General features: G+C 40.1%; 1 long non-coding RNA gene across 1 annotated transcript in view; it reads left to right on the forward strand.

The window, feature by feature from the left end:
- Positions 1-14609, forward strand: part of LOC130273040 (uncharacterized) — a 152792-nt gene that overhangs the window by 28898 nt on the left and 109285 nt on the right. The window contains exon 2 of the long non-coding RNA XR_008843849.1: positions 1223-1372. This is a non-coding gene — a long non-coding RNA (uncharacterized LOC130273040). The remainder of the gene's footprint in view (positions 1-1222; positions 1373-14609) is intronic.

Genomic DNA, 14609 nt, shown 5'->3' on the forward strand with positions numbered 1-14609 from the left:
CTGATGTGATTGGGAGGTGAATCGCCGCTGTAAATATGCTATTCTGTGCAACACACACTGTTGTTTGTCCCTCTCTCTCTGCAATATAAGGCTGAAATGACTGACCGTAAAATGGCTTCCGATTATATTGCGCTGTGACATCACAGGGGTGGCTGGCTGCTGATAGGCTGCATGCTGCATGTGATTCAGGGTCATTAAACCGACCCTTGTTCCCACCTTCCCAGGATTCCTTGCCCCATGTCCTCACATGTGGATCCGCTATTTTAGATGCCCTAGAGCCAGGACCACACTTAATGGAGTTTAATGAAGCAATTTGTGGCGATATTCGCATTCGTTGCAAATTGACTTTTTCCTGAAATTCTTAACAAATTCGGATTCGTCAGATTCGATTTGCTCATCCCTAGTAGTAGACATACACACAATAGCAGAAGTTCATGTCTTCCTCCCTGTAGAATGGCCTTTGAAAAGCTCACATAGACTTCTCAGTAAAGTTTCAAATTCTAGAGTATGGGACAGGTCCTGTCTATTGTCGTCTACGTCCATGGGTCCTGTTGTAAAGCATATTACTAAATATTCCTGTGGCAAGATGCCTCCATAATAATTTATTGAATTGAAATGAAAATTCCAATCAGGAAACAGATTAAAAATCTGATTGGAAAAAAAAAATGACCTGTTTCAGTATCTGAATCTAATCAGAAAAAAAAAAAAAATGATGGTAAGTCCTCATGAACAATTTTTATCATATCACACCTCAGGCCAAACAGCTACATCTTTGAAAAAAATGGTTGCTCCAAATTTACTTTTAAAATACATTTTCAGTGAAGTTCAACTGCAATTTGAATAAAATGAAGAAATTTACTTTCCGGTTAATTAACCACAAAGGAGCATTCAGATGTAAAAGGTAGTGAGTAAAATATCCGTAATGGACCTAGTTCATATTGCTATGTACTCTTAAATAGAGGGTTTTCAAGAACCAATATCATGGCTAGATGGAGATAACTAATATATGGTTGAATGAGTTGTGGAGACATGAGAGAGGTTATTTATTGCACTCTTCTTTCCTGTTTCTCAGTAGAAATAGCATAAAACTGTATGATCTTATATATCTTATATTTATATGTTCTTACAAGAAAATTTAATGCATAGGCGATTCAAAATATAGAGTGGTGCTGAATATAAGTTTATTTTATTTTCACTTATTTTCCTTGCATTTGCATTGCAGATATTTTCTGTATTCTAGTGAAAGTAAAAGGAGGGGCATCACTTTGCTATGGCACAGGGCACTTACTTAGAGCTCTAACATCACTACCGGCTCTTCAGACATTATAATGTCTTACAGCTCCAAGTTCCAGCCCCCATGAGAGACATACAGGTAAGGAATAGGTTGGCACTGGTACAGTGCTAGTGCTCATGGATAGAAGAATATATAGCAGTAGTAATAATTGTACCAATAATTGTATTGCGATCCATAATTGCCGGGATTTATTACTACTCCCATGAAAGAGATAATCTGTCTGAAGTCCCATCCGTTCATTACCGCTTCTCATAGCCACCTTTGGAGCGGCATGCAGCTCCATTGGAAATCAACCGTGCCAATAGGACTCTAGAACCACCTAGCTCAAACCCTGTATGGCCCAAAGAAGTAGTCTGTAGACTTCACTTTTTCCAGATAAAGGAAGAAGTTATGCAGAAGGCTACATACATAGGGACTCTGGACATTGACAGGGCATGGGTCCAGTGTGTCCTCTGTGTGCCACCCTTCATGAGAGACATCTACTCTTCTCCTGGGGATATGCTTTTCAATTACAGGTGTGCCATGGTTCCCATGTCCATTCTCTTGACACTCCTGTGGACCTGCCTGGTGTGACAAGAGTGCAGCATTTGCTTCCTTGGCACTATTGATGCTATGGTTCCTGACCTTGTTGCACTCTAGTAACTGTAACTTATTAAACTCCTTACTGACCCATGATGTACATGCATTTCATTGGTTGGGTGAGGGGAATATGGTGTGGGCTCGTGAGTCAGGTTCACGTCATACCCTGCAGATGCCCACTGCTATCAGCAATTGACATCTGCTGGTAATGAATGATATTGGAGATTACTCCAAAGTCTGTCATTAAAATGGTTAAATGCCATGAGAAATAGCAATCACAGCATTTAAACATTAAATGCCAGTAATCCCTGGTGTATAGAGGTCCAATCCGCACCCCGCAATGTAATTGTGGGATGCCAATGGGTTGCTGGGGAAGCCTGGGGCCTTACATATCCCTTGGTGTCGTGCCTGGCTCAGTGATTGCTGCAGCTTGCCTTGGGCAGGCTGTAGAAGTCGAGCATCAAGAACAAAGATCAATGTATCCAATAGCACTACACTGATCAATGTAAACCAATGTAAGGATGGTTTATAATAGGCCCCTAGGGGGCCATAAAAATGTGAAAAAAAAGTTAATTATAAAAAAAAGTCCCCTAATCAAAATGTTCCCATTTTTCAAACAAGAAAAATAAAATAAACAAAATGTAAAAAACAAAACAAAATGTAAACAAAATGGAATAAAAACAGAACAAAAAGTCAGAACTATACAAAAGTGGTACAGATAAAAACTGCAGCTCATGGCACAAATAAACCATAACACAGCTCCGTAGGTGGAAAAAAAAAGTTATAGGGGTAAGAACACGACAGTAAAATTATTACATATATTTTTTTCTGGCTTCATAATACATTATATGATAAAATAATGTGTGCCAATGAAAAGTACAACATGGCCCACGAAAAAAGAAAAAAAAAACACTAATACACTGTGGAGAAATGAAAAAGTTAAAGGTCTTTTAGAAGGCGAGAAGAAAGAAAACATGAGCCGCAAATAAAAAATGCATCAGGTCAAAAAGAGGTTAAGGGACTTTTTATGCTGCTGTCCTGTACTACCAAGCCCTGTTATATTATATTCTGTATTTCATGTGTTGTACTCATGCGGTGATGGGAGGGGGGAAGTTTATTTTGGTTTGGCTTGTCTTTACAGTACCTTATTTTGCTTATGTTGTTATCTATGGCTTATTTATTTGTGGGAAGAGCAGGAGGGTCATGAAAAATGTTTGATTTTTCACCCACTGTTGTCAGCTCTTGCTGGCGCTGATTAGAGTTAAAGGGGTATTTCAGGAATTTTTTATATTTGACTATGCCAAAGGGGCTGTAAAGTTAGTGTAGTTCATAATATAGTGTCTGTACCTGTGTGAGACGGTTTTCTCACAATTCTTCTGTGATTTTCACCTCAATATTTATTTTTACCAACATACAAAATGACTGTCGTCTCAGATTTTTCCCAGGTTGCAATGCGGCCAAGACCTGACTCACTAGTGAGCTGATGACAGGGAACCTGTCTGCTTCAATGGGTGGAGCGATCACTTGGTGGGAGAGAGATGCAACAGCTGTAGGCACCCTGATTGAAAACCACACAACATAGCCATTTACCCCCAAGACAAGCACAGATCCTTCCTAAGCATGTCCATTACTGTCTGCCAGGTATGTATTAAAATTACCTTATGGTGGATAACCCCTTTATTGAGATTTCCTCTCCACCCTATCCTTTTTCTAATGGCATCAACCAGGGCAGTCCCTTGTCCCCACTCCTTTATGTGATAGTTACATAGTTTATAAGGTAGAAAAAAGAAAAGAGTCCATCAAGTTCAACATAGAGCCCTACTGTGTTGACCTGGAGAAAGGCAAAAAAAAAACACACATGAGGCTCATGCCAATTGCCCCATGAGAGGAAAAATTCCTTCCCGATTCGGTTCTTCGGTTAATATTTAATCCTACGATTGCTTTCACTGAGTGAAGCGATTCTGAGATGAATTTTGATTGATTTTGTATTAGTGGTAAATTTTTGTTGATACATGCAGCATTTTTTAGGAAAAATGTATTCTGTAGGTCGGTATGATTATGGCAATACTTAATTTGTATAGCTTTTTATGTTCTTTTTCCTTTTCAAAATAAAATCTTTTTTGTCCCCTTTTTTGTACTGCCATGTTCTGACAGCCATAACTTTTTTATTTTTTTATCTCACACCATTGTGTGAGGGTTTATTTTTTGTGGGACAAGTTGTAATTTTTATTGGTACAATTTTGCGATACATGCTAACTTTTGATCATTTTTGTTCCACGTTTTGGACCAAAATGAGCAATTCTTGCAATTTGCTGATTTTCACAGATCCTTCACTGTGCAGGATAAATAACATTATTGTTTTATTGTAGAAGTTATTACAGACATAGAAAGACCTATTATGTATAGGTTTGCTTTTTTTTTTTTTACTTTATTTGTTTATTGAAAAAACTTTTGTTTTTATACTTTTTATTTTTTTTCCTGTTATACTATTCAGCAGTACATCTGTACTGCATCACAGCATAATTGTCAGTATTACACTGACATTCAGCCTGTGAAATCTAGCCTATGGCTGGACCTCACAAACTGATGTACTTGGCAGACAGGAAGCCATCAGCTAGCCTCCTGTTGCCATGGCAACTATGGGGACACCGCATTTGCATTGCTTCTATGTCAGTCCCATAGAAGCCATGGTAATTACTGATCATGGCATCTATGGGGTTAATGCTGCCAAGACCAACAACTTCCTGTGGAGAATACAGCAGCTGATAAGTACTGGAAGGATTAAGAATTTTTAATAGAAATAATTTACAAATCTGTTTAACTTTCTGGCACCAGTTGATTTAAAAAAATTGCTTTCCACCGGAGTACCCCTTTAAGGTTTCACATTTCTTTATCACCTTTATTCACGGTTTTGCTTCCAATGTTTGCACTCCAACATTTTGTGCCAAATGATTTTTTTTATTATAATTTACAAACTCAGTTGACAGTAATCTTATATTTGTCTGTCCTGCATCCCTTTCCTGTGATTTTGTCTTGCACTGTATATACAGTTACTTTATATAAACACATTGTTCTTCTGTGGTGTTAAAAATTTACACAAACCTGCAAACATAGAGACAGATGGTATTTTTACATCAATGGAAGGAGTGAATTAATGCCTGAGGTAGTGTTAGGCTTGGAATAACATTATGATTTAGGAGTCTTTCCTTAACCCTTCACTGTGGTTCAGTAAGGTCTTACTTTCTGTCAAAAACATCAGCAGATTTTCATAGCAATCATATTAAACTGGCTATACAGCCATGGCCGTAAATGTTGGCACCCCTGAAATTTTTCAAGAAGATGAAGTATTTCTCACAGAAAAGGATTCCAGTAACACGTTTTGCTATACACATGTTTATTCACTTTGGGTGAAATTCATCAATGTTGGTGTAGGTAGAAGTTTTTTGTAGATCGTTTTGGTTGGTCTAAATTTGGTGCAATAGCACCAAATTTACCATACTTTTGCAAGCCACATGATACATGGGGGGAGATTTATCAAAACCTGTGCAAAGGAAAAGTTGTCCAGTTGCCCATAGCAACCAATCAGCTCGCTTCTTTCATTTCGCAGAGGGCTTGTTAAAAATGAAAGAAGCGAGCTGATTGATTGCTATGGGCAACTGGGCAACTTTTTCTTTGCACAGGTTTTGATAAATCTCCCCCATTGTGTGCAAAGTTCTAAATCTCCACACAGTTCTATATGTACACCGGAGCTGCACCTCACAGGAAAAGTGGACACAGGGATTTTGTTCAATTGCTTTGAGGCTCGGATTCCTTTGAGGTTTTCTATCCACCAGCAAAAAAGTCAGAAAAACTGTCACAGCTTTTTCCTGCGTTTTGTCATTTTTTCTTGCATTTTTGCTGGTGTGTGGAAACAGTCATTTTTGTATCATGTGGCAATTTTGTCACTGCCTTCAGGGTATCACTCCATTGGTCAGATGCAGAGCGCCCGGCCCACGGAGTGTAAGAAGGTAAGGAGTGATGTATAGCATATACATATACAGGGTGCAAAGCATCACTACTTACCTCCGCCGGCTGTATAGTATACAGGGGTGCATAGTGTACCCATGTATACTATACAGGAGCCCAGCAAGGAAAGTGTTAACGCAGAACTGCTCAGCAACACCGTGGGTTAAGTCTTTGTGCGCTATCCTGTTTATACAGCTGTCTAAAGATGACTGTATGTGCAGGATACAGTAGGCACACATAAAAAATTGGAGGCTCTCTGTTTAGGAACACACTGCAGTATGGGCACACTCCCCATGGGGAGAGCGGCAAAAATGTACTAACCTTTTTTTTTTGTTTTTTCTTCTCATTTCAGATGCGTAAATGTGGAGGACTACGTCAAATTTGGTGGATTGAGACAATGACCAGCATTTTTTTATGCCAATAAAAGGGTTGACGAGGGCTGTGGGGGAGTGCTTTTTTTAAATTTAAACTTTAAACTTTTTTATAATTGAATTTTCAGGCTTAGTCAAAGCCCAAAAACAGCTAGCACTACCTCCTAACTATTACCTTGGCACCCACCGCCACAGGGGTGCTAGGAAGAGCCGGTACCAACAGGCCTGGAGCAAAAGTGGTGCTGTCATGTCTGTCTTGGTCTGTGTTCACACACAGCTATTGTATTTGGTTGTGTGTGAACAGTTTTATGTTCCCCGGTCAAGCCTTTGGCTTTCTATCCAATAGCTTTTAGGGTGTGTCTACATAAGGTGAGCTCAGTTCCAGCTTCAGGGCAGGTGATTACATATGGACTTCCTGATGTCTTGCTGCTAACATGCTGGACATGCTGCTATGAAGCTTTGGGTGAAACACTCCTTCTTTGAGCTTTTAATCTATCTCTGTTTTAGCATGCACCTTGCATTTATCTTTGTTATATATTCTGGGCTTTTTACCCATGGTTAGAGAGCATGCTCTTAGTAGATTTTAATCTGTGTTTGTATAGTCAGTTTTATGATTTGAATGTCCTTTCTGCTATGTATCTGTTCACACTGTGTTTTTTCTTGTATCGGTTTTCTGTGTTTCTATAACTAGTCATCCCTGATACCTGTCCATGGGGACTCCGTCTCTTCTGGAGGTTTTCAGAGGGATTGGGATTCCTATCTTGTGTTCAGTGTGAACAGTGTTCTATAATTGTATCCTGTTCTATCTGTTTTTTTTGAGTTGTAACTTGGCATCCCTGTTAACTTTCCATGGGGACTCCGTGTCTACTGGAGGTGTTCTGAGGGATTGCGATTATTCCTGTTTAGCTATAGATCCCTGTTACTTGTCCATGGGGACTTTGTGTCTACTGGAGGTCCTGGGGGATTATGCTATGTTCCTGTCTGTTCCTGGAATCTTTATTGACTCATCTGTTTCCTTGTCTGCTGTTTTGAACTCTATCTAGTTCTTTATTCAGATAAAAAAATTATTTAAAAAAGCACACCATCACAGCCCTCATTAACCATTCTATTGAATTTAAAAAACCCTGGTCATCATCGTAGTCCACCGAATCTGACGTAGTCCTCCGCATTCACGTATCTGAAATGAGAAGAAAAGAGAAACATGAAAAATTGGTTAGTACATTTTTTTCGCATGTTCCTAAACATGGAGCCTCCAATTGTTGCAAAACTACAACTCCCATCATGGGGGGCTGTAGGTAAGCAACAGCTGGAGTCTCCCTGTTTGGGAACACACTGGCAGAAAGGCTCTATTTCCATAATGAGAACAGAGTCAGACCTGGATGGTGTAGCTCCGCCCCCTAATGACATCATCATTAGGGGGGCAAAGCAGCAAAGGATGCAGGGGTCTCAGGAGTAAGACCCCCTTTAGATCTGTCCCTCTTCCCCTGGACTGCTACTCCCATCATGGGACAGAGTCTGTCCCATGATGGGAGTAGTTGTAGTACCACAGCACTGAGGGATGGCACTTGCACATCCCCCAGTTGTGGGACTCTTTTGGGACTTATAGGACTACTACTCCCATCATGGACAGACTCTGCCCATGATGTAAGTTATAGTACAGGGGCTGAGGGGTAGATTGCACTGGGTCATTCTTCAGAGACCCACTGCGATCCGCATATATTAAGTTAACATGCCGGCGGCACATGCGGCTCCACTGCCCTCCCCACCGCCTCACGGCGGGGAATACTGTATACACTGTCAGCATTCATAATCCCTGCCGCCAGGAAAGGGGAGCTCTGATTGGTGAAAAGCTATTCACCAATCAGAGCTCCCCTCTCCCGGCGGTGGGGATTATGAATAATGAGAGCTGTATACAAGAGCTGGCAGGGAGAATTGTGGAGCCACATGTGCCGCCGGCTTGTACAGTTAATAAATGCGATTCGCCGCGGGGCTCTGGAGAATGACCTGCTGCGATCTGCCCCTCAGCCCCTGGACTATAACTCCCATTATGGACAGAGTATGTCCATGATCGGAGTAGTAGTCCTAATTGTCCTAAGAGAGTCCGGGGGATGTGCAAGTGCCGTCCCTCAGCGCTGCGGTACTACAACTACTCTTGCAAATCCCCAGGACTACTACTCCCATAATGGACATACTCTGTCCATGTTGGGAGTTATAGTCCAGGGGCTGAGGGGTAGACCGCAGCCGCAGCAGGTCATTCTCCAGAGACCAGCTGCGATCTGCATTTATTAAATGTACAAGCCGGTGGCACATGCGGCTCCATTGCACTCCCCACCGACTCCTGTATACAGCTGTCACATTTCATAATCCCAGCCACTGGGAGACAGGAGCTCTGATTGCTGAATATCTTTTCACCAATAAGAGCTCATGTCTCCCGTCATCAGGGATTATGAATTGTGACATTGTATACAGTAATCCCCGCCGGGAGACGGCGGGGAACGTAATGGAGCCGCATGTGTCGCCGGCACATTAACTTAATAAATGCGTATCACAACGGGAGAATGACCAGGTGTGATCTGCCCCTCAGCCCCTGGACTATAACTCCCATCATGGGCAGTGTCTGTCCATGATGGGAGTAGTAGTCCTAACTGTCCCAAAATAGTCCCACAGCCGGGGGATGTGCAAGTGCCGTCAACTACTCAACTACTATTTTTGCATAAAAAATTAGGGTACATATAGAAAAGAAAAAGCTCCTACCACTAATGATAAATTCCCCCCATCCCCCTTGTGTGTATTGAAACTAAACCAAAAAAGGGAGGAATAAAGGCAAATTAGACATAATGTCACACCAAACTCCAAAAATGGGCTGGACAAAAGTATTGGCATCCTTAACTTAATATTTGGCTGCACATGACTGAAATCATTCGCTTCCTATAACCATCAATAAGCTTCTTACACCTCTCAGCCAGAATGTTGGACCACTCTTCCTTTGCTAACTGCTCCAGGTCTCTCTTATTGGAAGGGCGCCTTTTCCCAACAGCAATTTTAAGATCTCTCCACAAGTGTTCAATGGGATTTAGATCTGGACTCATTGCTGGCCACTTCAGAACTCTCCAGCACTTTGTTGCCATCCATTCCTGGGTGCTTCTTGACGTATGTTTGGGGTCATTGTCCTGCTGGAATCTGTTGGTAATCCTCAGATTTCATGATGCCTTGCACACATTCAAGGCATCCAGTGCCAGAGGCAGCAATACAACCCCATGACATCATTGAACCTCCCCCATATTTCACTGTAGGTACTTTGTTCTTTTCTTTTTAGGCCTCATTCCGTTTTCGGTAAACAGTAGAATTATGTGCTTTACCAAAAGGCTCTATCTTGGTCTCATCTGTCCACAAGACGTTTTCCCAGAAGACTCAAGTTTACTCAAGATCATTTTGGCAAAATTTAGTCTTGCTTTTTTATGGCTCTGTGTCAGCAGTAGGGTCCTCCTGGGTCTCCAGCCATATTGTTTCATTTCATTTAAATGTCGACGGATAATGCATGCTGACACTGATGCTCCCTGAGCCTGCAGGACAGCTTAAATATCTTTGGAACTTGTTTGGGGCTGCTTATCCACCATCCGGACTATCCTGCATTGACACCTTTCATAAATTTTCTCTTCCGTCCATGCTCAGGGAGATGTGCTACAGTACCATGGGTTGCAAACTTCTTGATAATGTTGCGAACTGTTGACAAAAGCAAATCTAGATCTCTGGAGATTACTTATAACCTTGAGATTGTTGATGTATTTACACAATTTTGGTTCTCAAGTCCTCAGACAGTTCTCTTATCCTCTTTCTGTTGTCCATGCTTAGTGTGGCACACACAGTGAACGTCTCTCCTTTTTATCTACTTTTAGGTGTGATTTTTATATTGCCCACACCTGTTCCTTGCCCCAGGTGAGTTTAAAGGAGCACGCTTGAAACAATCTTATTTATCCACAATTTTGAAAGGGTGCCAATCATTTTGTCCAGCCCATTTTTGGAGTTTGGTGTGACATTATGTCCAATTTGCTTTTTTCCCTCCTTTTTTGGTTTAATTCCAATACACACAAAGGGAATAAACATGTGTATAGCAAAACATGTGTTACTGCAATCCTGTTCTGTGAAAAATACTTCATTTTATTGAAAAATGTCAGGGGTGCCAACTGTAAGTCTAGCCTTACAAGTTCTCTACCAATCCCAATATCTACTAAAGTTAAGGCCCGCCATTGCTATGAAGACAGCAAAAACTAACAACTTTGTAGTATATATCACTGTTCTAGCTTCACTTTTGTAAAGCAGTATAAAAAAATAGTTAACTACAAAAAAACAACATACAGGGCATTTTACATTTAGATAACTTAAAACATGTATGCAATCGATCTATGAATATTTAAATGTGCAAATATTCTGATATACATATAAATAATGTTATGATTTTGTAGACATATGCTAATGTTAAGGGATGCAGGTACTAATTAGACTTTAAAGGACTGCCCCTGGACTTTGATGGATTATCCTTAGGCTAGGTCATGTTTGACCAACGTAAAGGAATAGAATGAAGTTGCATTAGCAGGTACAGTTGTGGTTACTGTGACTGGATCCGGCTGGGAAATGTGAAAACCGGGTGCTCCCATATCCAGCCCACATCTCATTCATTTGAATGAGCCGACCGGTGTCAGATAGCGACTCCAGTGTGCTAATTTTTGCCCCGTAAACGTTTTTCTGGCAGGACTGAAATCCGTGGTATGCCACCGTTTTCAGTCCAGCCAGAACACCGTAACTACAAAATGTGGTGTGAATGCAGTCTTAAAGGACATCTTCAGCAAAAGACAACTTATCCCCTTTCCACAGAATAAGGAATATGTGTGTGATTGCAGGCGGTCTGACCGCTGGAACCCTCACGATCTCCCAAACAGGGCCCCGCATTGCCACTCTATGTATGCCCCTCTACGCCCCCTCCCAATACAGTTCTATGGGAAAGCATAAACGCTGCATCCCCGGCTCTCCCATAGAAATACATGGAAAAGGCGTGTTGGCTGCGACATAATACTGCAGCGAGAGCCGCGGCCCAGTGCAGGAGATCGGAGGAGGGGAGGGGAGGGTGCAGCGGTCGGAACACCCACTATTAAAAACTTATCCTCTATCATGTGGATAGGGGATAAGCTGTATTTTGCTGCAAATGTCCTTTAACTAGCCATAATAAACAATGGGGACGTTACACTAATTGAAGCTTGGTGACCCCTTATTGTGCAATATTGGACCTGGAAACCACATTAATCAAACATTGATGGCTTATCCTAAGTCTTGAAGAACATGTTTAAACACTCAAATAAGTAAATATATCATTAATGTTTGATTAACTATAAAATGTTATTTCAGTAAAACCTATGGATTAATGATCTGTCAATAGTTTCTTGTTCATTGTTTCCAAAAATGTAAACTTTAAAATAAGCTTAAAATAAACTAAGATAAAATAATGAAGATACATTTGTGATAATGTGCTGGCTAGTCATTCTTAGTAAAAGGTCAGGCTTCAGTTTAAATGCCTTCATAAATTTGTCAACTATTATTTGGTGATAGCCTTCATTATTATTTGCTGAATAATATTTTACAGGTCATTCATTTAAAATGCATAATTGTTTAAATTTCTGTGTGAGATCATTTATATGAAGGACGTGTAAGGACATTGAAAAAGCTTTAATAAAATTGTCCAAAGTAACAGCACAAACTTAAAAGAAACAGACACCATGGTGCATTTAGATAGCTGTGGCACCTTGTGGGTGGGCTTATTTTAACCCCTTAACGACGAAGGACGTATATTTACGTCCTCCGTCGGCTCCCGCGATATGCTGCGGGGTAACGCGTCATATTGGGTCGGTCCCGGCGGCATTTAACGGCTGGGACCCGCGGCTAATACAGGACATCACCGATCGCGGTGATGCCCTGTATTAACCCTTCAGACATGGCGATCAAAGCTGACCGCCGCATCTGAAGCGAAAGTGAAAGTATCCCGGCTGCTCAGTCGGGCTGTTCGGGAAAGCCACGGTGAAATCGCAGCATCCCGAACAGCTTACAGGACACCGGGAGGGCCTTTACCTTCCTCCTCGGTGTCCGATCGGCGAATGACTGCTCCGTGCCTGAGATCCAGGCAGGAGCAGTAAAGCGCCGATAACACTGATCACAGGCGTGTTAATACATGCCAGTGATCTGTGTAAAAGATCAGTGTGTGCAGTGTTATGGGTCCCTTTGGGAGCTATAACACTGCAAAAAACATATATATATAAATATAAAAATATAAAAATAAAGTGTTAATAAAGATCATTTAACCCCTTCCCTAATAAAAGTTTGAATCATACCCCTTTTCCCATAAAAAAAAAAAAAACAGTGTAAATAAAAATAAACATATATGGTATCGCAGTGTGCGTAAATATCCGAACTATAAAAATATATTGTTAATTAAACCACAAGGTCAATGGCGTACACGTAAAAAAAATTCAAAAGTCTAAAAAGTAGTATTTTTGGTCACTTTTTATACCATTAAAAAATGAATAAAAAGCGATCAAAAAATCCAATCAAAACAAAAATTGTACCGATAAAAACTTCAGATCATGGAAAAAATTAGCTCTCATACCGCCCTGTACGTGGAAAATAAAAAAATTATAGGGGTCAGAAGATGACATTTTGAAAAGTATACATTTTCCTGCATGTAGTTATGATTTTTTCCAGAAGTACGACAAAATGAAACCTATATAAGTAGGGTACCATTTTAACCATATGGACCTACAGAATAAAGATAAGGTGTCATTTTTACCGAAATATGCACTGCTTACAAACGGAAGCCCCCAAAAGTTACAAAATGGCGTTTTTTTCTTTGATTTTGTCGCATGATTTTTTTTCCCGTTTTGCCGTGGATTTTTGGGTAAAATTACTATTGTCACTGCAAAGTAGAATTGGTGACGCAAAAAATAAGCCATAATATGGATTTTTAGGTGAAAAATTGAAAGGGTTATGATTTTTAAAAGGTAAGGAGGAAAAAAAGAAAATGCAAAAACTGAAAAACCCTGCGTCCTTAAGGGGTTAAACTAGTATTCGGTGCAAACGTGTTGCATATTTGGACTCCCCTTAGCCACACCTATTTGTCTAGGCACTTTAAAGTGTATCTATAAACAAAAAAACATCACAGTTGTAATTAATATGGGGGAGATTTATCAAAACCTGTCCAGAGGAAAAGTTGCCCAGTTGCCCATAACAACTAATCAGCTTCCTTCTTTCATTTTTAACAAGGCCTCTGCAAAATGAAAGAAGCGAGCTGATTGGTTGCTATGGGCAACTTTTCCTCTGGGCAGGTTTTGATAAATCTCCCCCTATATTTTTTTCCAAGCCAAATGGATTAAAAAAGAATGAGAAAAATAAAGGAAGGACTTATGCTTCTCCTTCCTGCTGTATCCACTTCTGGCTTTTGCTCTAAAAAACGGAGCATCATAAACTGCATTTGCATTTAAAAAATAATAAAACAACAACAAAAAAAACTGTAACATGCAACAGATTTGTTGCTTGTAATGTAACTTTTTTTTAATTCAATTTGCATTAAAATTCTAACATATTAGCTGTGGTGAATCTGCCCAGTTCCTTTTCTTCATAGAATTCTGCTTTATCTAGAAAGGATTGAGTTTGTAATTCACAGCTGAATGTTAGCGATGAACACAAGAAGCGTAGAATGCACTTGATCCAGCAATCTCTAATTACTCTCATGCATCATACTTACCAGCTGGTTTAAGGCTTCAGTCTCATTTACTCCACATTTCCATCATTGTTGGGTGGAATTTAAATCAGCTTTGCTAATGAAAATGTATGAGGCCTTGGTATTTCAGGAGCATTCAAGAATTATTCCAAGCAGAATTGGCATTGTGAAAATGTTTGTTTGTAAGTCAAATATACATTGCCACTATTAAACTGTGAACTTAGAACATACACAAAAACTAGATGCTTGTGTTAAAATCACAACATGCTCTAGCGGTGGTTTTTGTTGTTGTCTTTTCAGGGAGAAAAAAATGCAGGTTTGTATGGAATCAATTGTAAAAAACATTCCAATATTTCTTTAAAAAAAAACACCCAACAGCAAATTATGGGAAACCTCTACAAATCAACTAGGTCATAATTGATTCCATTAGTCCTTGTCTAAATTAGGAAAATACACTATTTGTATTAATACATTTGTTTTTTTTACCCACTTTTTGTACCCAGTGTATTTAAGCTTTTATATCTCTGATAATATGGAAAACCAGAGAGCAAATGTGCCATTATAAAAGCAGGTAATGCGACAATCACTGGCAGAGCTG

Source organism: Hyla sarda, chromosome 1 (genome assembly GCF_029499605.1).
Source record: "Hyla sarda isolate aHylSar1 chromosome 1, aHylSar1.hap1, whole genome shotgun sequence".
Lineage (NCBI taxonomy): Eukaryota > Metazoa > Chordata > Amphibia > Anura > Hylidae > Hyla > Hyla sarda.